Source organism: Ranitomeya variabilis, chromosome 2 (assembly GCF_051348905.1).
Source record: "Ranitomeya variabilis isolate aRanVar5 chromosome 2, aRanVar5.hap1, whole genome shotgun sequence".
NCBI lineage: Eukaryota > Metazoa > Chordata > Amphibia > Anura > Dendrobatidae > Ranitomeya > Ranitomeya variabilis.
The window spans coordinates 241,643,434-241,664,250 of NC_135233.1; the positions used below are offsets into that span (position 1 = coordinate 241,643,434).

The window sequence follows — 20,817 nt, forward strand, 5'->3', positions numbered from 1 at the left end:
AAGGGCCTTATTTCCTGCATTAACAGGATATTATTAACCCCTTTCTGCCATCGGACCAAATAGTACATCCGATGGCAGTACCCCCCCTTTGGTGTGGGCTCCGGCGGTGAGCTGTTATGATCTGGTGGCCTAGGAGCAGCATGGACGAGCTCTGGAGTAGGTGGCCTCTATACTGACCGCAGACCCTGAACTTAACACCGCAACTATAAGTAGCCGTGGGATGTTCCTGTCACTCCCTCGACACCTCGTCACAGCCGGAGGACTAATTACCCCTAAAGGAAGAAACAGGAAAACTATCTTGCCTCAGAGAAAATTCCCAAAGGAAAGACAGCCCCCCACAAATATTAACTGTGAGAGGAGAGGGAAATTACAAATGCAGACTGAAAACAGAATTTAGTAAAGGAGGCCACGCTACCTAGAAAGAAAAGACAGGACAGAGTACTGTGCGGTCAGTATTAAATACTACAAAAATCCACCATAGAGAATACAAAGATCTCCACACCTAACTAAAGGCATGGAGGGTAACTCTGCGACTCAAGAGCTTCCAGCTTGGCTGAATAAATCCTTACACAGACAAAGCTGGACAAGAAAAAACATAGCAATTCACTGAACTATAAAGTCCACCGCATGTGGACTGCAAAAACAAAGCCAGGACTTATCTTTGATGATTTGGACAATCCAGAAGGAGAAACCAAGCAGAGATGTGAATCATCCAGAAAAACAATGGACAACTGGCACTACCTAAAGGGTGAAGCCAGACTAAATAGCCCTGTCCAAAGTGGAAGCACCTGATGACTGCTGTGAAGGACAAACAGCAGCACTACCACTTATAACCACCGGAGGGAGCCCAAGAGCAGAACCCACAACAGAATTCACAACAGTGAGCCCACATCAAAGCCGGGACATGTCAGCTGTTTTGAACAGCTGACATGTGCCTGCAATAGGCGTGGGTGGAATCGCGATCCACTTGCACTTATTAACTAGTTAAATGCCGCTGTTAAACTCTGACAGCGGCATTTAACAAGCGCATCTGGCCGGAAATGCTTGCACCGAGGACCCCGTCACGTGATCAGGGGTCATCGGTGCGTCAGCATGACAATCAGAGGTCTCCTTGAGACCTCTATGGTTGTTGATGCCGGATTGCTATGAGCGCCACCCAGTGGTTGGTGCTGATAGCAATGCTGTAATTCTGCTACATAGAGGTGATCTGAGCATCGCCTCTATGTAGAAAAGCCGATCAAGTTGTGGCAGCTTCTAGCCTTCCATGGAAGCTATTGAAGTATGGCAAAAGTTAAAAAAAATAAAAATAAAAAATGTTTTAAAAAATATGAAAAAAAATAAAGAAAAGTTCAAATCACTCCCCTTTCAAAAAAATAAATAAATAAATAAAAAAATCAAACCTACACATATTTGGTATTGCCGTGTTCAGAATCGCCTGATCTATCAATAAAAAAAAAGGATTGACTTGATTGCTAAACGGCGTAGCGATAAAAAAAAGTTTTTTTGTCGCTGCGACATTGCATTAAAATGCAATGACGGGCAATCAGAAGAATGTATCTGTACCAAAATGGTATAAACCCTCAACCGAACCCCAGATCACTAAAAATGGAGACGCAACGGTAGTCCAAAAATTGCTCAATTTTTTTTTCATTTTTTTTTTCGCAAAGTTTGGATTTTTTTTTCACCACTTAGATCAACAAGAACCTATACATGTTTGGTGTCTATGAGCTTGTTTTAGGATTTAGGGAACCTAGCAAAAAAGCCAAACAAAAAACAAGTGTGGGACTGCACTTTTTTTGCAATTTCACCGCAGTTGGAATTTTTTTCCCATTTTCTAGTACACGGCATGGTAAAACCAATGGTGTCGTTCAAAAGTACAACTCGTCCCGCAAAAAATAAGCCCCCTCATGGCCATATTGACGGAAAAATAAAAAGTTATGGCTCTGGAAAGGAAGGCAGCGAAAAACGAAAACGCAAAACCGAAAAAATCTTCTGGGGTTAACCATATTATTATTATTTTATTATTTTTTGATATAGCACCATTAATTCCATGGTGCTGTACATGAGAAAGGGGTTACGTACAGAGTTATAGATATCATTTACAGTAAACACATTTACGATGACAGACTGGTACAGAGGGGAGAGGACCCTGTCCTTGCGGACTTACATTCTACAGAATAATGGGGAAGAGACAGAAGGTCGGGGCTGCGGCAGCTGTGGTTGTGGTGGGGCGGCAGCTGTGGTGGTGGTGAGGCGACAGCTCTGGTGGTGGTGAGGCGGCAGCTTTGGTGGTGGTGAGGTGGCAGCTCTGGTGGTGAGGCGGCAGCTCTGGTGGTGGTGAGGCGGCAGCTCTGGTTATGGTCAGGCGGTAGCTCTGGTGGTGAGGCGGTAGCTCTGGTGGTGGTGAGGCGGCAGCTCTGGTGGTGGTGAGGCGGCGGCTCTGGTGGCGGTGTATATATAGATAAGCATCCCATGTTGGTCAGATCAAAATGGGAAGGGGATGTTGGCCCCATATCTGAAGAAAAATGGAATGAAATACTAGAAACAACACCTATACTATCTTTATCCGAGTCCCAAAGAATGTCCCAAATTTTCCTTATCCACACGGTATATAATACACCTAATATATTGTTTAAAATTGAGGCTCGGACTGAAGAATTATGTCCAAGATGCTGTATTAATGGGGCCCATCTGATGCATAGATATAGGAATGTGTTGATATAGGCCACTACTGTGTGGGGGTGACCTCCCTGATTAAACGAGTATTCGGGATACACGTACAACTTGATCCTAGGGTGTGCATAATGGGCCTTCTGGGGGTGGGGGTAGATTTAAGATCCCCTGTGACTACCTCCATTCTGAGAATACGGTTTCTGGGCAGGAAATTGTTAACATTGCACTGGTTCGACTGGAATTCCCCAACATTGGAGGAATTGAAAGCTAAAATTAATAATACCATATGCCTGGAGAGAGGTACCTGGCCGTGATCGTTGGTAAGTCGTTGTGTGGTCGCTGGGGAGCTGTCACACAGACAGCTCTCTCCAGCGACCAACGATCAGGGGAACGACTTCGCTGTGCTTTGCTTTACGGCCGGCGCTGACAGTGAGTGCGGGAAGCTGACTGCGGGGGACGTGACAGACATTGGAATGTGAGTATGTACTGTTTTTTTTTTTTTTTTAACTTTTACAATGGTAACCAGTGTAAATATCGGGTTACTAAGCGCGGCCCTGCGCTTAGTAACCCGATATTTACCCTGGTTACAAGTGAACACATCGCTGGATCGGCGTCACACACGCCGATCCAGCGATGACAGCGGGTGATCAGCGACCAAAAAAAGGTCCTGATCATTCCCTACGACCAACGATCTCCCAGCAGGGGCCTGATCGTCGGTCGCTGTCACACATAACGAGATCGTTAAGCGGGATCGTTGCTACTTCATCAAAAGCGTGACGTTGCAACGATATCGTTAACGAAATCGTTATGTGTGAAGGTACCTTTACAATGGCTTAACCAGACCTCTATATCAAGTGCACACAATGGTTACTATTAGGTTTAGTTGTCCAGCATTGTATCTCTACGAATGAAACCTCACTATGGACTTCTTTCCATAATTCCCACAAATATCTGGCTTAGGTTATCATGTCTGCGTTCCCAGGCCATGTCTCTGCAGCCACTCTGTCTTGTTCCAGACTGACATCTGGGCAGCCTCCATGAAGGAGACATATTGGTTTTCTGTGAACATAGACCAATCGTAGTGTTAGCAAACCATAGAAAAACATGAGCTGATGCATGTAACAGATGTGATGAAAATTAGATGGTCCAATTACCTCAGGAGAAATGGTGGTCTGGCATGGTCCTTTATGGCTGAAGCAGCTGTGGACCTTATTTGCTAGGTCCGGAACATCCATACAGGTCTGTGATAAAGACTAGGATCCTGCAGTCTAATGAGCTACAGTGGGGGAAATGTGTATTTGATCCCTTGCTGATTTTGTAAGTTTCCTCACTGACAAATATATGAACAGTCTATAATTTTAAAGGGAATCTGTCACCCCATTTTTCGACTATAAGCTAAGGCCACTGCTATCAAGGGCTTATCTACAGCATCCTGTAATGCTGTAGATAAGCTCCCGATGTAACCTGAAAGATAAGAAAAACAAGTTAGATTATACTCACCCAGTGGCGGTCCGATACGGTGCGGTCCGATGGGTGTTGTGGTCCGGGTCCAGCGCCGCCGATCTTCATACGATGTCGTCCTCTTCTTTGCTTCCTGTCGCGGCTCCTGTGCAGGCGTACTTGTCTTCCCTGTTTAGGACAGAGCAAAGTACTACAGTGCACAGGCGCCGGGCCTCTCTGACCTTTCCTGGCGTCTGCACACTGCAGTTCTTTGCTCTGGCCTCAACAGGTCAGACAAAGTACGCCTTTTCAGGAGCTGCGACAGGAAGCAAAGAAGAGGACGTCATCGTATGAAGATGGTAGGCGCTGGACCCAGACCGCGACGCCCATCGGACCGGACCGCAGGAAATCCTGCAGTGCCCGCAAAGGTCCCCTTCTCAAGAAGGCACATGTGCAGGCCCGTCTGAAGTTTGCCAATTAATCCCTGGATGATTCTGTGAGTGATTGGGAGAAGGTGCTGTGGTCAGATGAGACAAAAATTGAGGTCTTTGACATTAACTCAACTTGCCGTGTTTGGAGGAAGAGAAATGCTCCCTATGACCCAAAGAACACTGTCCACACAGTCAAGCATGGAGGTGGAAACATTATGTTTTGGGGCTGTTTCTCTCCTAAGGGCACAGGACTACTTCACCGCATCAATGGGAGATGTTGTGGATTCTGTTTTTGGGCTCCCTCTGGTGGTTACAACTGGTACTGGGTGACTTTGGTGGGTTGCGGTCTCTGGTTTCCACCTGTCCATCAGTGGCTGGGTGTTTCCTATTTAACCTGGCTTTCCTGTCATTCCCTTTGCCGGCTATCAATGTATCAGTGTGTGTCTCTGTTACCTGCTCCTAGGCCTTCAAGACAAGCTAAGTCTGTATTTCCCTGTTTCATGATTGCTTTCATGTTTTTTAGTCCAGCTTGCAGATATGTAATTCTCTGCTGCTGGTTGCTCTAGTGGGCTGAAATGACCACTCATGTACCATGAGTTGGCACATGAGTTCAAGTAATTTCAGGATGGTATTTTGAAGGGTTTTTCAGCTGACCGCGCAGTTCACCTTTTGTATCCTCTGCTATCTAGCTTAAGCGGGCCTCATTTTGCTGAATCTGTTTTCATAACTACGTTTGTGCCTTCCTCTCATTTCACCGTCATTATATGTGGGAGGCTGCTATCTGTGTGGGAATATTTCTCTGGAGGCAAGTGAGGTCTGTTATTCTTCTGATAGGGGAAGCTAGATCTCCGGCTGGCGTGAGACGTCTAGGGGCCCCCCAGGAACGTCCCCCGGCTACTGTTAGTTGAGTGTTGAGGTTCAGGATCGCGGTCAGCTCAGGTTCCATCACCCTAGAGCTCGTCCTGTTTTTGCCCGTGTTACGTTGACAAATTCCCTGCCATTGGGAAACATGACAGTATAGCCGGCCCACAAAGTGTTAATTGTTTGGGCTGAAGCAGGAGAAAAAGAAGTGTTGAAGGGAAACTTTTTTTTTTTTTTTTCCCTCAGAGTTTTGCTGCCTAGCCCTTAATTGCTGTCTAGCTGCTTCTTACCTCCTCTTAACCCTTGAATGGCTCTGACCTTAGCTGTTTAACATGGATGTCCAGAGTTTGGCTTCCAGCCTGAATAATCTCGCTGCAAAAGTTCAAAATATACAGGATTTTGTTGTTCACACTCCTATGTCTGAACCTAGAATTCCTATTCCAGAGTTTTTTTCTGGAGATAGATCTACCTTCCTGAATTTCAGGAACAATTGCAAATTGTTTCTTTCTTTGAAATCTCGCTCCTCTGGAGACCCTGCTCAGCAGGTCAAGATTGTAATATCTTTCCTGCGGGGCGACCCTCAGAATTGGGCATTTGCATTGGCACCAGGGGATCCTGCATTGCTCAGTGTGGATGCGTTTTTTCTGGCACTGGGATTGCTCTTTGAGGAACCTAACCTGGAGATTCAGGCTGAAAAGGCTTTATTGGCCCTCTCTCAGGGGCATGATGAAGCGGAAGTATATTGTCAAAAATTTCGGAAATGGTCGGTGCTTACTCAGTGGAATGAGTGCGCCCTGGCTGCAAACTTCAGAGATGGTCTTTCTGAGGCCATTAAGGATATTATGGTGGGGTTCCCTGCGCCTACAGGTCTGAATGAGTCTATGACTATGGCCATTCAGATTGATCGGCGTTTACGGGAGCGCAAACCTGTGCACCAGTTGGCGGTGTCTTCTGAACAGGCACCTGAGACTATGCAATGTGATAGAATTCAGTCCAGAAGTGAACGGCAAAATTATAGGCGGAAAAATGGATTGTGTTTTTATTGTGGTGATTCAGCTCATGTTATATCAGCATGCTCTAAACGCACAAAAAAGGTTGATAAATCTTTTGCCATTAGTACTCTGCAGTCTAAGTTTATTTTGTCTGTAACTCTGATTTGTTCACTGTCATCCATTTCCGTCGATGCCTATGTGGATTCGGGCGCTGCCCTGAGTCTTATGGATTGGTCATTTGCCAAACGCTGCGGTTTTAGTCTGGAGCCTCTGGAAGTTCCTATTCCTTTGAAGGGAATTGACTCTACACCATTGGCTATGAATAAACCGCAGTACTGGACACAAGTGATCATGCGCATGACTCCCGTTCATCAGGAGGTGATTCGCTTCCTTGTACTGTATAATTTACATGATGTACTAGTGCTTGGTCTGCCATGGTTACAAACTCATAATCCAGTCCTGGATTGGAAAACAATGTCTGTGTTAAGCTGGGGATGTCAGGGGGTTCATGATGATGCACCTTTGATTTCAATCGCTTCATCTACTCCTTCTGAGGTCCCTGCATTTTTGTCTGACTATCGGGATGTTTTTGAGGAGCCTAAGCTCAATTCGCTCCCTCCTCATAGGGAATGTGACTGTGCTATAGAATTAATTCCTGGCAGTAAGTTCCCTAAGGGTCGTTTATTTAATCTATCAGTGCCAGAGCATACTGCTATGCGGAATTATATTAAGGAGTCCTTGGAAAAGGGACATATTCGTCCATCTTCGTCCCCTCTGGGAGCAGGTTTTTTTTTCGTGGCTAAAAAAGATGGTTCCCTGAGGCCTTGTATAGATTATCGCCTTCTGAATAAGATTACAGTCAAATATCAGTATCCATTGCCATTATTGACTGATTTGTTTGCTCGCATTAAGGGGGCTAGGTGGTTCACTAAAATAGATCTTCGCGGTGCGTATAATCTTGTGCGGATAAAGCAGGGTGATGAGTGGAAAACCGCATTTAATACGCCTGAGGGCCATTTTGAGTATTTGGTAATGCCTTTTCGACTTTCTAATGCTCCTTCAGTCTTTCAGTCCTTTATGCACAATATTTTCCGTGAATATCTGGATAAGTTTATGATTGTGTATTTGGATGATATTTTGGTGTTTTCCGATGACTGGGAGTCTCATGTTCTACAGGTCAGGAAGGTGTTTCAAGTCCTGCGGGCCAATTCTCTGTTTGTGAAGGGCTCAAAATGTCTCTTCGGAGTCCAGAAGATTTCTTTTTTGGGGCACATTTTTTCTCCTTCTACTATTGAGATGGATCCCGTCAAGGTTCAGGCGATTTGTGACTGGACACAACCTACATCTGTTAAGAGTCTTCAGAAGTTCTTGGGTTTTGCTAATTTTTATCGTCGGTTCATTTTCCAGTGTTGTTAAACCTTTGACTGATTTGACTAAAAAGGGTGCTGATGTTGCTAATTGGTCTCCTGCGGCTGTGGAGGCCTTTCAGGAACTTAAGCGCCGGTTTTCTTCTGCTCCTGTGTTATGTCAACCAGATGTTTCACTTCCTTTTCAGGTTGAGGTTGATGCTTCCGAGATTGGTGCGGGGGCGGTTTTGTCACAGAGAAGTTCCGATGGCTCGGTGATGAAGCCATGTGCGTTCTTTTCTAGAAAATTCTCGCCCGCCGAGCGCAATTATGATGTGGGTAATCGGGAGCTTTTGGCCATGAAGTGGGCATTTGAGGAGTGGCGTCATTGGCTTGAGGGTGCTAGACATCGTGTGGTGGTCTTGACTGATCACAAAAATCTGATTTACCTTGAGTCTGCCAGGCGTTTGAATCCTAGACAGGCTCGTTGGTCGTTGTTTTTTTCTCGTTTCAATTTTGTGGTTTCATACCTGCCAGGTTCAAAGAATGTGAAGGCAGATGCTCTTTCCAGGAGTTTTGTGCCTGACTCTCCTGGAGACTCTGGGCCTACTGGCATCCTTAGGGATGGGGTAATATTGTCCGCCGTCTCCCCAGACTTGCGACGTGCATTGCAGGAGTTTCAGGCGGATAAACCTGATCGGTGTCCACCAGAAAGACTGTTTGTTCCGGATGATTGGACCAGTAGAGTCATCTCCGAGGTCCATTCTTCTGTGTTGGCTGGTCATCCTGGAATATTTGGTACTAGAGACTTGGTGGCCAGGTCTTTTTGGTGGCCTTCCTTGTCGAGGGATGTGCGCACCTTTGTGCAGTCTTGTGAAGTGTGTGCTCGGGCTAAGCCTTGCTGTTCTCGGGCCAGTGGGTTGTTGTTATCCTTGCCTATCCCGAAGAGGCCTTGGACGCACATTTCCATGGATTTTATTTCAGATCTCCCTGTCTCACAGAAAATGTCCGTTATCTGGGTTGTGTGTGACCGCTTTTCTAAGATGGTTCATTTGGTACTCTTGCCTAAGTTGCCTTCCTCCTCTGAGTTGGTCCCTTTGTTTTTTCAGAACGTGGTTCGTTTGCATGGGATTCCGGAGAATATCGTTTAGGACAGGGGATCCCAGTTTGTGTCTAGATTTTGGCGGACGTTTTGTGCTAAGATGGGCATTAATTTGTCTTTCTCGTCTGCATTCCATCCTCAGACGAATGGCCAGACGGAGCGAACTAATCAGACCTTGGAAACTTATTTAAGGTGTTTTGTTTCTGCTGATCAAGGTGACTGGGTTGCCTTTTTGCCACTGGCCGAATTTGCCCTTAATAATCGGGCTAGTTCTGCTACTTTGGTTTCTCCTTTCTTTTGTAATTCGGGGTTTCATCCTCGTTTTTCCTCTGGTCAGGTGGAGCCTTCGGATTGTCCTGGAGTGGACGTGGTGGTGGATAGGCTACATCAGATTTGGAATCAGGTGGTGGACAATTTGAAGTTGTCTCAGGAGAAGGCTCAGCAGTTTGCTAATCGTCGTCGCCGCGTGGGTCCCCGACTTCGTGTTGGGGACTTGGTGTGGTTGTCTTCTCGTTTTGTCCCTATGAAGGTCTCTTCTCCCAAGTTTAAGCCTCGGTTCATCGGTCCTTATAAGATCTTGGAGATTCTTAACCCTGTATCTTTTCGTTTGGATCTCCCAGCATCGTTTGCTATTCATGATGTGTTCCATTGGTCGTTATTGCGGAGGTATGAGGTGCCCGTTGTTCCTTCGGTTGAGCCTCCTGCTCCGGTGCTGGTGGAGGGAGAATTGGAGTATGTTGTTGAGAAGATTCCTGGGTGGTCGCCTCTGATGTTCATGCGACTGATTTGGTCCGCGCCTTCCATAGAGCTCATCCTGATCGCCCTGGGGGTTCTCGTGAGGGTTCGGTGACCCCTCCTCAAGGGGGGGGTACTGTTGTGGATTCTGTTTTTGGGCTCCCTCTGGTGGTTACAACTGGTACTGGGTGACTTTGGTGAGTTGCGGTCTCTGGTTTCCACCTGTCCATCAGTGGCTGGGTGTTTCCTATTTAACCTGGCTTTCCTGTCATTCCCTTGCCGGCTATCAATGTATCAGTGTGTGTCTCTGTTACCTGCTCCTAGGCCTTCAAGACAAGCTAAGTCTGTATTTCCCTGTTTCATGATTGCTTTCATGTTTTTTAGTCCAGCTTGCAGATATGTAATTCTCTGCTGCTGGTTGCTCTAGTGGGCTGAAATTACCACTCATGTACCATGAGTTGGCACATGAGTTCAAGTAATTTCAGGATGGTATTTTGAAGGGTTTTTCAGCTGACCGCGCAGTTCACCTTTTGTATCCTCTGCTATCTAGCTTAAGCGGGCCTCATTTTGCTGAATCTGTTTTCATAACTACGTTTGTGCCTTCCTCTCATTTCACCGTCATTATATGTGGGAGGCTGCTATCTCTGTGGGAATATTTCTCTGGAGGCAAGTGAGGTCTGTTATTCTTCTGATAGGGGAAGCTAGATCTCCGGCTGGCGCGAGACGTCTAGGGGCCCCCCAGGAACGTCCCCCGGCTACTGTTAGTTGAGTATTGAGGTTCAGGATCGCGGTCAGCTCAGGTTCCATCACCCTAGAGCTCGTCCTGTTTTTGCCCGTGTTACATTGACAAATTCCCTGCCATTGGGAAACATGACAGGGAGAGTGGATGGAGCCATGTACTGTAAAATCCTGAGTGACAACCTCCTTTCCTCCGCCTGTCATGTCGGACGCTATTCACACTAGGGCGTCCGACAGACAGCGGTTATTCCACATTCGTCCACTATACATTCTTTGGCGCCGGCTAGACTTTATCCATGTTGTCCGGGGTTAATCTAGCTGGTAATCGGGTTGGAGGCTGTGTCACACCCGTGGCCTTTAAATAGTCATTCTGGACTTTGGGCGTCGCCGATAATAGCTTGTGTCTTGTGCCTGGTGATCTCAGTCGGGAGTGGTGGTCTAGGAGAAGAAATATCGTATCTGGTGGTGTATTATCCTTTGTCATATTTCTCCTTACTATATTTGTATTTGTTTTGCCCTGTGCACATTTTAGTGTTTTCCTGTGTGTCTGCGGCGTGGTGCGTTTTTAGTTTTCCCTGTCTGTGCTTTCTGTAGGGGTTGGTGTGTGGTCTAATCACTGGGTGGCGGGTGGAGGTTTCAGCATAGGACTGAAACAGGAGTCAGGGTCAGGCCTGGCGGCCCAGACAAGCACACCATCAGTGTAAATTCTGGGAGAGGGACAGACAGGGTTTTCCCTAGTCTGAGGGATATCGCAGGGGCCCGGGTAATCAGCTGTAGTCTACCCAGTACCCGCATGACATTATAATCGGCCTAAATAAATTTTGGATGCCATGGATCCCATGACTTCCATAACCCGCCAGTTGGAGGCACTGTCCTTACAGGTCACTGAGTTGAAGGGGGCAGTTCAGCAACACTGTCTGGTAGTATCTAATGTGCAAGCTGAAAATGCAGGTAGAGTTGCAGAGCCAAAGATTCCTTTACCTGAGAGGTTTGCTGGGGAACGCAGTAAATTTGTTGTTTTTCGTGAAGCTTGCAAATTATATTTTCGTATGCGCCCGGTTTCCTCAGGTAATGAGGCTCAGCATGTGGGCCTGGTATTGTCATTACTGAACGGAGACCCCCAAGCATGGGCATTTTCATTACCATCTGATTCAGCTGCATTTAACTCAGTGGAGTGTTTTTTTCCTGCTCTTGGTCTCATATATGATGATCCTGACAGATTGGCTCTAGCAGAATCTAAAATACGCGCTCTCCGCCAGGGGGAGCGAATGGCGGAGGATTACTGTTCTGAATTTCCCCGCTGGGCGGTGGACACACAATGGAATGACCCGGCGCTGCGGAGTCAGTTTGTACATAGGGTTTCGAGAAGGGTTAAACAAGCCCTCCTGATGTATGAGACTCCTGCTTCTCTAGAGTCTGCTATGAGTCTTGTTGTCCGCATTGATCGCCGTTTGCGTCAGGGGGTGCAAGAGACGCCACTTATGGGGGAGGGCGTAGGTGCACGTGAGGTTGCTGCAGGTGAGCCCAAGGAGCCTATGCAAATCGCAGGGGTGTCACATCATCGAGCCCCCTCACTCAGGAAACAGGGAGCCTGTTTTTGCTGTGGTAAAAAAGGACATTTTGTTAATGCTTGTTCTCTATTTTCTAAGAAAAGCGCAACGGCGGAAAACTACTAAGCTCAGAGGGTGTGGAAGAGGCCAATCTGAGCTTATGCATATCCTCCATGGTGGTCTCTCAATGTATGCTTCCTGCCAGAGTTATGGTCGCTGGCAGAGAGCTGCCAATCACTGTTTTTGTGGATAGTGGGTCGGCCACTAATCTCATTGATGAGGAGTTTGCGCGCACGGCAGGGTTCACGGTCGAAAAACTGCCTCATCCTATCCGGGTGGTCACCATCAATGCTACTCCACTCCCACAGGGGGAGATTACTGAGTTTGTGGCTGAGGTTAAACGCCACATTGGGGTCCTACATTCTGAGCAAGTTACATGTAGGGTGCTCAGTAATCTTACTGCACAAATGGTTCTGGGTTTTCCTTGGTTGTCTATGCACAACCCGGTGATTGACTGGAAAACTCAGGACATAATTCAGTGGAGCGGATTCTGCCAGGAGAATTGCCTGGCCACATGTGTGTCTGCTGTGACTTCTAGCATTCCTGAGTCTCTGCTGGATTTCGCAGATGTGTTCTCTGAGAAGGGTTGCTCAGAATTGCCACCACATCGACCCTATGACTGTACTATTAGGTTTAAACCAGGGGCCAAATTGCCGAAAGCTAGGATGTTTAACATCTCTAGTCCTGAGAGGCAAGCTTTAAAAGACTACTGCTGAGAGTTTGAGCAAAGGGCACATCAGGCCTTTGTCCTTGCCGGTGGCAGCGGGGTTCTTCTTCGTTAAGAAGAAAGATGGCGGACTACGCCCGTGTCTGGATTTCAGGGAGTTAAACCAGATTACGATTTCGTGATCCATACCCTATGCCACTGATACCTGATTTGTTCAACCAGGTGGCTGGTGCTAAGTGGTTTTCCAAGCTTGACCTCAGGGGGGCGTAAAACCTCATAAGAGTCCGTCAAGGTGATAAGTGGAAGACGGCTTTTAATACTCCTGAGGGTCATTTTGAAAATTTGGTGATGCCATTTGGGTTGACAAACGCGCCTGCTGTATTTCAACATTTCATAAATGATGTGTTCTCGCATGTACTGGGGAAATTCGTTATTGTGTACCTAGATGACATTCTCATTTATTCATGTGACCGTGATACTCATTTAGAGCATGTGAGGCAGGTGTTACAGCTACTCAGAGAGAATAAGCTCTATGCAAAACTTGAGAAATGTGTATTTTCGGTTCAGGAGTTGCCTTTCTTGGGTTATATTGTTGTAAGGATTCCGGACTTCCCTTGTTCCTGTTCGCCCTGATCCAAGATGGAGTCTTGGATCTCACCCTGTCATGGAACTTCCTGTCTGTCCTGATTATTTAAGTTCGAGTCATGTGGTGTTCTGTGCTTGAGTATTTTGTGCTGCTGGCTCCTGAGCTTCTGCCTGTGTTCTGGGGAACTCCCTGCTTCAGCTGCTCACTACTCGGCAGTCTGCCTCGCCCCTTTCAGCTGCATCTCTCCTCTGGAACTGCTGTGACTGGCAGCACACCTGTGGAAGGATTTCCCTTGTTTGCTAAGCTCTTCCCAGTGTTGTGCCTCTTTGCACAACCACACCAGGTGAGCAAGATTCCAGTGTTGCTTTTCTCACCAAGAGAGTTTTGTACTAATCTACTACGCTTAGATAGCGCTCTCCCTCTTTTTCCCTTCATCGTCTTTCACCAGGACTTCATGCTCAATGCACCACCTGCATATTATTGAACTTCCACAGACAAGTGCTGTGCGCACGTGGGATCAAGTTTTGCTGGATTTCCTCATTAAAGGGAACCTGTCACCCCGTTTTTTCGGTATGAGATAAAAATACTGTTAAATAGGGCCTGAGCTGAGCATTACAATAGTGTAGTTTGTGGACCCCGATTCCCCACCTATGCTGCCGAAATACGTTACCAAAGTAGTCGTTTTCGCCTGTCAATCAGGCTGGTCAGGTCAAAAGGGCGTGGTGTCTTCCCCCAGATTTTGCGTAGTTTTCCGTTGGTGGCATAGTGGTGTGCGCATGCCCAAGGTCCGGAATCCTCTGCCAGGGTATTTAAAAGAGCGCGCTGTTCGTTATCTCATTGGTGATCGGTGGGCGCGGCCATCTTCCTTTGGCCGCGCGTGCGCAGAAGCGGCGATCTGCTGGCCGCGGCGCTCTGCTGGCCGCGGCTTCAGGAAAATGGCCGCCGCGATATCCATCTGCGCACGCGCGGCATCCCGCGGCCATTTTCCTGAAGCCGCGGCCAGCAGAGCGCCGCGGCCAGCAGAGCGCCGCTTCTGCGCACGCGCGGCCAAAGGAAGATGGCCGCGCCCACCGATCACCAATGAGATAACGAACAGCGCGCTCTTTTAAATACCCTGGCAGAGGATTCCGGACCTTGGGCATGCGCACACCACTATGCCACCAACGGAAAACTACGCAAAATCTGGGGGAAGACACCACGCCCTTTTGACCTGACCAGCCTGATTGACAGGCGAAAACGACTACTTTGGTAACGTATTTCGGCAGCATAGGTGGGGAATCGGGGTCCACAAACTACACTATTGTAATGCTCAGCTCAGGCCCTATTTAACAGTATTTTTATCTCATACCGAAAAAACGGGGTGACAGGTTCCCTTTAAGTACTGTGTGCATTTCTACTTCACTTCTGCTGGATTCCCTAGTTTAAGTACTGTGTGAATTTCCACTAATAACCTTCTGGACTTCCTTGTCAAGTGTCTTGTTTGCCCCCTCGTCATATCCTTGCTGGACTGGTTCATATTAGCGGTCGCGTCCCGCAATCCACTGTGCTGTGATTTACTATATTGTGCTGAGCATCTCGTTACAATTGCAGGAATATCTGTGTTAGTTCTGTTTGCTTTCCTGTTTACCATATTGTGCTGAGCACGTCGTTTCAATTGCAGGAATATCTATGTTGGTTCTGTTTGCATTTCTGTTTTGTTTAAATACATCTTTTACTGCAGCTTTGCTCTCAGACTGGTTTTATCCCAAGCTATCAGATTCCTTAGTACCTATATATTGTTACAATTGTGTCTGCTTCAGGGTTTAAAATGGACGCCGCTAAGGCCTCTTTCACACTTCAGTTGTTTGGCGTCAGTCTAAATCCGCCATTTTCCTCAAAAAACGGATCTGGGTTTTTTTTTTCGACGGATCCGTTTTTTTCCCCATAGACTTGCATTAGCGACGGATTGTGACGGATGGTCGTCCGTTCCATCCGTCATGCGACGGATCCGTCGAAATTTGGCGGACGTTGTCTAGACATTGACGGTCATTGCAACGTTTTTTGTCTCCGTTGAAATGACGGATCGCGACGGATCCGTCGCGTCCGTCATTCCATAGAATGGCCACCTATGGGCGACGGATCCGTCGCAACCGTTATTTCGACGGATCCGTCGCCCCAATCCGTTTTTTCAATTTTTTTCAATTGCGCATGCTCAAAAAAGTATATACAACCCCCGAGTAACGGATCCGTCAAAAAAACGGATCCGTTACATCCGTTTTTTCAACAATTGTGACCGATCCGTCGATCCGTCACTTTGTCGGAAGTGACTGACGCCAAACGACTGAAGTGTGAAAGAAGCCTAAGGTGCAAGCGGTGCTGCATTGGGAACGGCCTGATAACCTAAAAGCACTCCAGCAGTTCCTTAGATTTTCTAATTATTATAGAAAATGTATCAAAGATTTTTCTACTATTGCTAAACCGCTTACTGACATGACGAAAAAGGGTACCAATTTCTCCGCCTGGCCTGAGACTGCTGTGCGCGCATTCGAATTTCTTTGTTGGGTGAGCATCATGATGCTGTTCTGGCTGGCCATCCAGGGGTTAGGGGTACCTTGGAGTTGGTGTCGCGTCGGTTTTGGTGGCCCAAAATTTGACAGGACGTGGTCTCGTACATGTCAGCATGTACCACGTGTGCTAGGGCTAAGACGCCTCGCTCCCGTCCTGCTGGCTCGTTACATCCTCTAGGGGTACCCAGTAGGCCATGGACGCAGATCTCTATGGATTTTATTACAGACCTACCCTCCACAGCTGGGAACACGGTCATCTTGGTGGTTGTTGATCGGTTCTCAAAGATGTCACACTTTGTGTCCTTGCCTTCGTTGCCTAACGCGAAGACTCTGGCTCAGGTTTTTGTACAGGAGATGGTCAGACTTCACGGGGTCCCGTCTGATATAGTGTCGGATAGGGGTACTCAGTTTGTGGCAAAGTTTTGGAAAGCATTTTGCTCACGGCTGGGGATCAAGTTGTTGCATTCTTCTGCGTTTCATCCTCAGTCAAATGGTCAGACCGAGCGTATGAACCAGAATTTGGAGCAGTATTTACACTGCTTTGTTTCTGACAATCAGGAAGAGTGGTTGACGTTCCTTCCTTTGGCTGAGTTTGCCATTAATAATCACCGCCAGGAATCGTCTGGGGAGTCCCCGTTCTTTTGTGTTTACGGGCACCATCCTCAATTTAGTACTCTGCGTCAGGGTGGCTCTGCTGGCGTTCCGGAGGAAGACCAGCCAGGAGCACAACTGTCATCCATTTGGAGGAGAGAGAAACAGCGCTTGCTGAGCGTCGGTGCAAGGTACAAACGAGTGGCTGACAGTAGACGTGTGCCAGGTCCGGACCTGAGTGTGGGTGATTGGGTGTGGTTGTCCACAAAAAACATAACTTAAAGTACCATCCCTGAATTTGGGTCCAAGGTTTATTGGTCCGTTTAGGGTCGCCGCCATCATTAACCCGGTAGCCTACCGATTGGAGCTTCCTACGGTTTATAAGATACACAACGTGTTTCACAGATCTCTTTTAAAGAAGGTGGTGGGTTCCGTGGATGCGGCTCCAATACCACCTCCTGTCTTGGTGGATGGCAATTTGGAGTTTGAAGTCTCCAAGGTGGTTGACTCTCGTATAGTGCGCCGCACATTACAGTACCTAGTACACTGGCGTGGTTATGGGCCGGAGGAGAGGTCTTGGGTACCAGCTTCGGACATACATGCGGACCGGCTGGTCAGTATGTTTCACCGCCGCCATCCGGACAAGCCGGGTCCTATAAGTCGTGAGGGCCCTGGGGTCCCTCGTAGAAGGCGGGGTACTGTCATGTCGGACGCTATTCACACTAGGGCGTCCGACAGACAGCGGTAATTTCACATTCGTCCACTATACGTTCTGTGGCGCTGGCTAGACTTTATCCAGGTTGTCCGGGTCAGGCCTGGCGGCCCAGACAAGCACACCATCAGTGTACATTCTGGGAGAGGGACAGACAGGGTTTTCCCTAGTCTGAGGGATATCGCAGGGGCCCGGGTAATCAGATGTAGTCTACCCAGTAGCCGCATGACATTGCCATGACATTAAAAATGGGTCATGGCTGAGTCTTCCAGCAAGACAATGACCCAAAACATACAGCCAAGGCAACAAAGGAGTGGCTCAAAACGAAACACATTAAGGTAATGGCGTGGCCTAGCCAATCTCAAGACCTTAATTCCATAGAAAACTTATGGAGGGAGTTGAAGCTCCGAGTTGCCAAGCGACAGCCTCAAAATCTTAATGACTTCGAGATGATCTACAAAGAGGAGTGGACCAAAATCTCATCATCAACTACAAAAAACGTCTGACTGCTGTGCTTGCCAACAACGGTTTTGTCTCCAAGTATTAAGTCTTGATTGTGCCAGAGGGATCAAATACTTATTTCTCACTGCAAAATGCAAATATATGTATATAAGTTATACAATGTCATTTTCTGGAATTTATTTTTGATATTCTATCAATGTTAAAATTAACCTTCCCTTAAAATTATAGACTGTTCATGTCTTTGTCAGTGGGTAAAGTTACAAAATCAGCAAGAGATCAAATACTTATTTCCCCCCACTGTATGTATTTTGTCGTGAATCTGCAGCAATATCCGGATTAGCACCATGAAGATTTTGATACGGATTTTACCCCTGAAATTTTAAAATGGTGAAATTTGCAGTACAAATCTGCAAAGGAAAATGACAAGACAATGGTTTTAAGATTTGCACAAGAGGAAATTTTCTGTGGGGAAAAATTGAGCATTGTGTGGATGGGACTTATAAAACATTTTCTGATTTTACCTGGTCATATCAGCAGGTAAAGTCTGCAATATTTCTGATCATTGTAGATTTAAGAATTTCAGTTCACATTTGTTGTGGAAAGTTTCTGCAGAGGCAAATCTGCACCAAATTGTATGGACTTTGGCGATGATTTCCTGAAATACTGAAAGTTACAAATAAATCACCTTCCCAAACTACAAACATTTTACCTGCTACTGTATTCTGATGTGGATTCTTCATGTGCAAATTTTCCCCTCACAATTATCCTCAGTTGTTTCTCAGTTACATCTGTGTCTTAGAAGGTTAGTGAAGTTTTTCTGTAGCCAACCTGATATCTTCTGCAGGAGTTGTCATGCAGTTGCCTTGTTGTCCTGAAAGACAAATCAGTCTTATTTTTCCTTATTTGGAGCGATCACATATATTATCTAATATGCTTGACTTATACCCAAGGGGGGAGATAAAAAACTACAGTATACCCTCTTCCCAGACAGCAGCTGTAGCAGTACGAATTTAACAGGTGCATTACAGATGACATTTTAATCCAGAGTAGTGTGTGCCGCTTCCTCTCCGGGGTACAATCTACAAGCCCAAAGTAAATTTCTCCACATGCTGTCGCTGGTAAACATATTAAAATGTGATTACACTGGTTTGGGGCATGTTAAACATGAAAGATCCTGCAATTTGCATCCCATAGAGGTGTCTCCATGTTGAGGAGAACCAGTAAATTTCTATTTTCACTGAAAATTGCAAGTCACCTGCTTCATGCATCTGCATTTCATAGTCCATGTAGGAACTGTGATTTCTGGAACAGCCTCAAGTCTTCTGCCCCAAACTAACAAGGGTTTGCCTAAGGCTACTTTCACACTTCTGTCTTTAGAGCTCTGTCGCAATCCGTCGTTTTGGGAAAAAAACTGATCCTGCAAATGTGCTTGCAGGATGCTTTTTTTCCCATAGCCTTGCATTATCGACGGATCGCGATGGATGCCACACGTCGCATCCATCGTGCGACGGATGCGTCGTGTTTTGGCGGACGCGGCGCACAAAAAAAGTTCCATGTAACTTTTTTTGTGCATCGCGTCTGCCATTTTCGACCCTGCATGCGCGGCTCTAACTCCGCCCCCTCCTCCCCGGACTGCAGAATGGGCAGCGGATGCGTTGAAAAACTGCATCCGCTGCCCACATCTTGCAGTTATTTCACAACGTACGTCGGCCCGAAGCATTGCGACTGGCCCGTACCCACGGAAATGTGAAAGTAGTCGAAGAGGCTATTAGTTCAGGTCAGGGGACCCACGGCTGATCTGGAAATTTTGACACAGTCTGAAAAATGCAGATGTGTGAAGTCGGTCTAAAGAGCAAATAGTAGCAATTGCATTCCACAGGACTGCAGCATCCTACTACACGGGTTTGTTTGTAGTCTGTAACCGTGGAGACATACAGGTCTGCATTGAAACAATATACATGAAGCGGTAGATTTTTTTTGTTTTGTTTTCAAGACTATTTGCAGAGTTTTCTTTTTTTTTCATTTTGTGTTGAAGAAGCATTGGAGGAGTAAATTCCTATTGTGTTTCCAAAGTGCTCATCCTTTAAGACTTGTGCACACGTAGCGTTTTTGCTGCATTGTTCTGTCCGTTTGGTAAGGTGGGAAAAAAGCACAGCATTTTAGAGTAGTGGCAAAATTGAACAGATTCTAAAATCTCATTCCCACATTGCTGTTTTCCTTGCATTTCACCGTTTTTACTGAACAGCAAAATACATAAAAATGCAGATGATATTGTGGAGTTACAGTTGTTTTTCTGCTGGTTGGGTCATCTAAGTGCTGATTTTCTTGTTCAGAATGCATTTCTAAGGAAGGCAGTCATATACAGGTGCTTCTCACAAAATTAGAATATCACCAAAAAGTTAATTTATTTCAGTTCTTCAATGCAAAAAGTGAAACTCATATACTCATATACAGTTATATGAAAAAGTTTGGGCACCCCTAATAATCTTAAGCTTAATGTTTTATAAAAAATAGGTTTTTCCAGGACGTCATCCTGACAGCACTATGGGACGTCCTCCTCCCCCTTGCTGGGACAGGAAACACACGAGAGTTCAAAAGGTCCGGTCCCACCCCCATTCCTCAGTGTTTTTCCTGTCCCTGCAAGGGACACATGAGAGAAAGCTGCGCTGCTTACCGGAGCTCAGGGGGATCGTGCGGCTCGGCCAGATCCTTCCCCCTGTCAAGAGGCTCAGGGCCGAAACCCTCCAGAGGGGGGTCCCTCGGTCCCAAAGACCAGCGGCCGCTCCTCCCGGTGGGGGGGCTCTCGGCTGCGGACGCGGTCCCCGAGGTCAGCAGCCTCCATGCGGCGTGAACGCCGGGCTCTGACTCTTCCAACGGAAGTTCTGGGGACCGCGTCACTTCCGGTTTGCGCCATTCGTTGCCGGCACTTCCGGTAACGCCGGAGATTACAGGGGAGGCGTGCGCTCCAGCCAACAGCTCAGGAACTACAGCGCCCAGACGCCGACAAGCCGCAGGGAGCACCAGTACTCCGGAGCTATGGAAAGCATGCCACCTGAGGATGGGGTAAGTGCGCAGAGCGCAAACTCCCCCTGCACCCTGGTAGTGAGAGCCTCCCTGTTATCTTCCCTATCTTATATTGTTTAAGGATAAGGGAACTTCAGCGGTCCCCCCTGGTCAAGCTAAGAAATCTGGGAAGGCTTCAGCAAAGTTCAGTAGATGTCCGATATGCAGTACAAAGCTTCCGGACACTCATGGCAAAACCTTATGTGCAGACTGCACTTCTAAGGTTATGAGAGACGAGCAGCCCTCCCTATTGTCCGAGATG

General features: G+C 47.0%; 1 protein-coding gene and 1 long non-coding RNA gene across 35 annotated transcripts in view; one reads left to right on the forward strand and one right to left on the reverse strand.

Annotated features, from left to right (window-relative positions):
- RALGPS1 (Ral GEF with PH domain and SH3 binding motif 1) overlaps positions 1–20,817 on the forward strand; it is a 1,054,187-nt gene that overhangs the window by 752,037 nt on the left and 281,333 nt on the right. The gene's annotated exons all lie outside the window — the stretch shown is intronic.
- Positions 1–20,817, reverse strand: part of LOC143805241 (uncharacterized) — a 91,190-nt gene that overhangs the window by 10,690 nt on the left and 59,683 nt on the right. The window contains exon 3 of one of the 2 annotated variants that reach the window (XR_013221206.1): positions 18,202–18,363. This is a non-coding gene — a long non-coding RNA (uncharacterized LOC143805241). Of the gene's footprint in view, positions 1–16,566; positions 18,364–20,817 lie in introns of those variants that run through there. The other variant, XR_013221205.1, reaches the window with a different exon arrangement.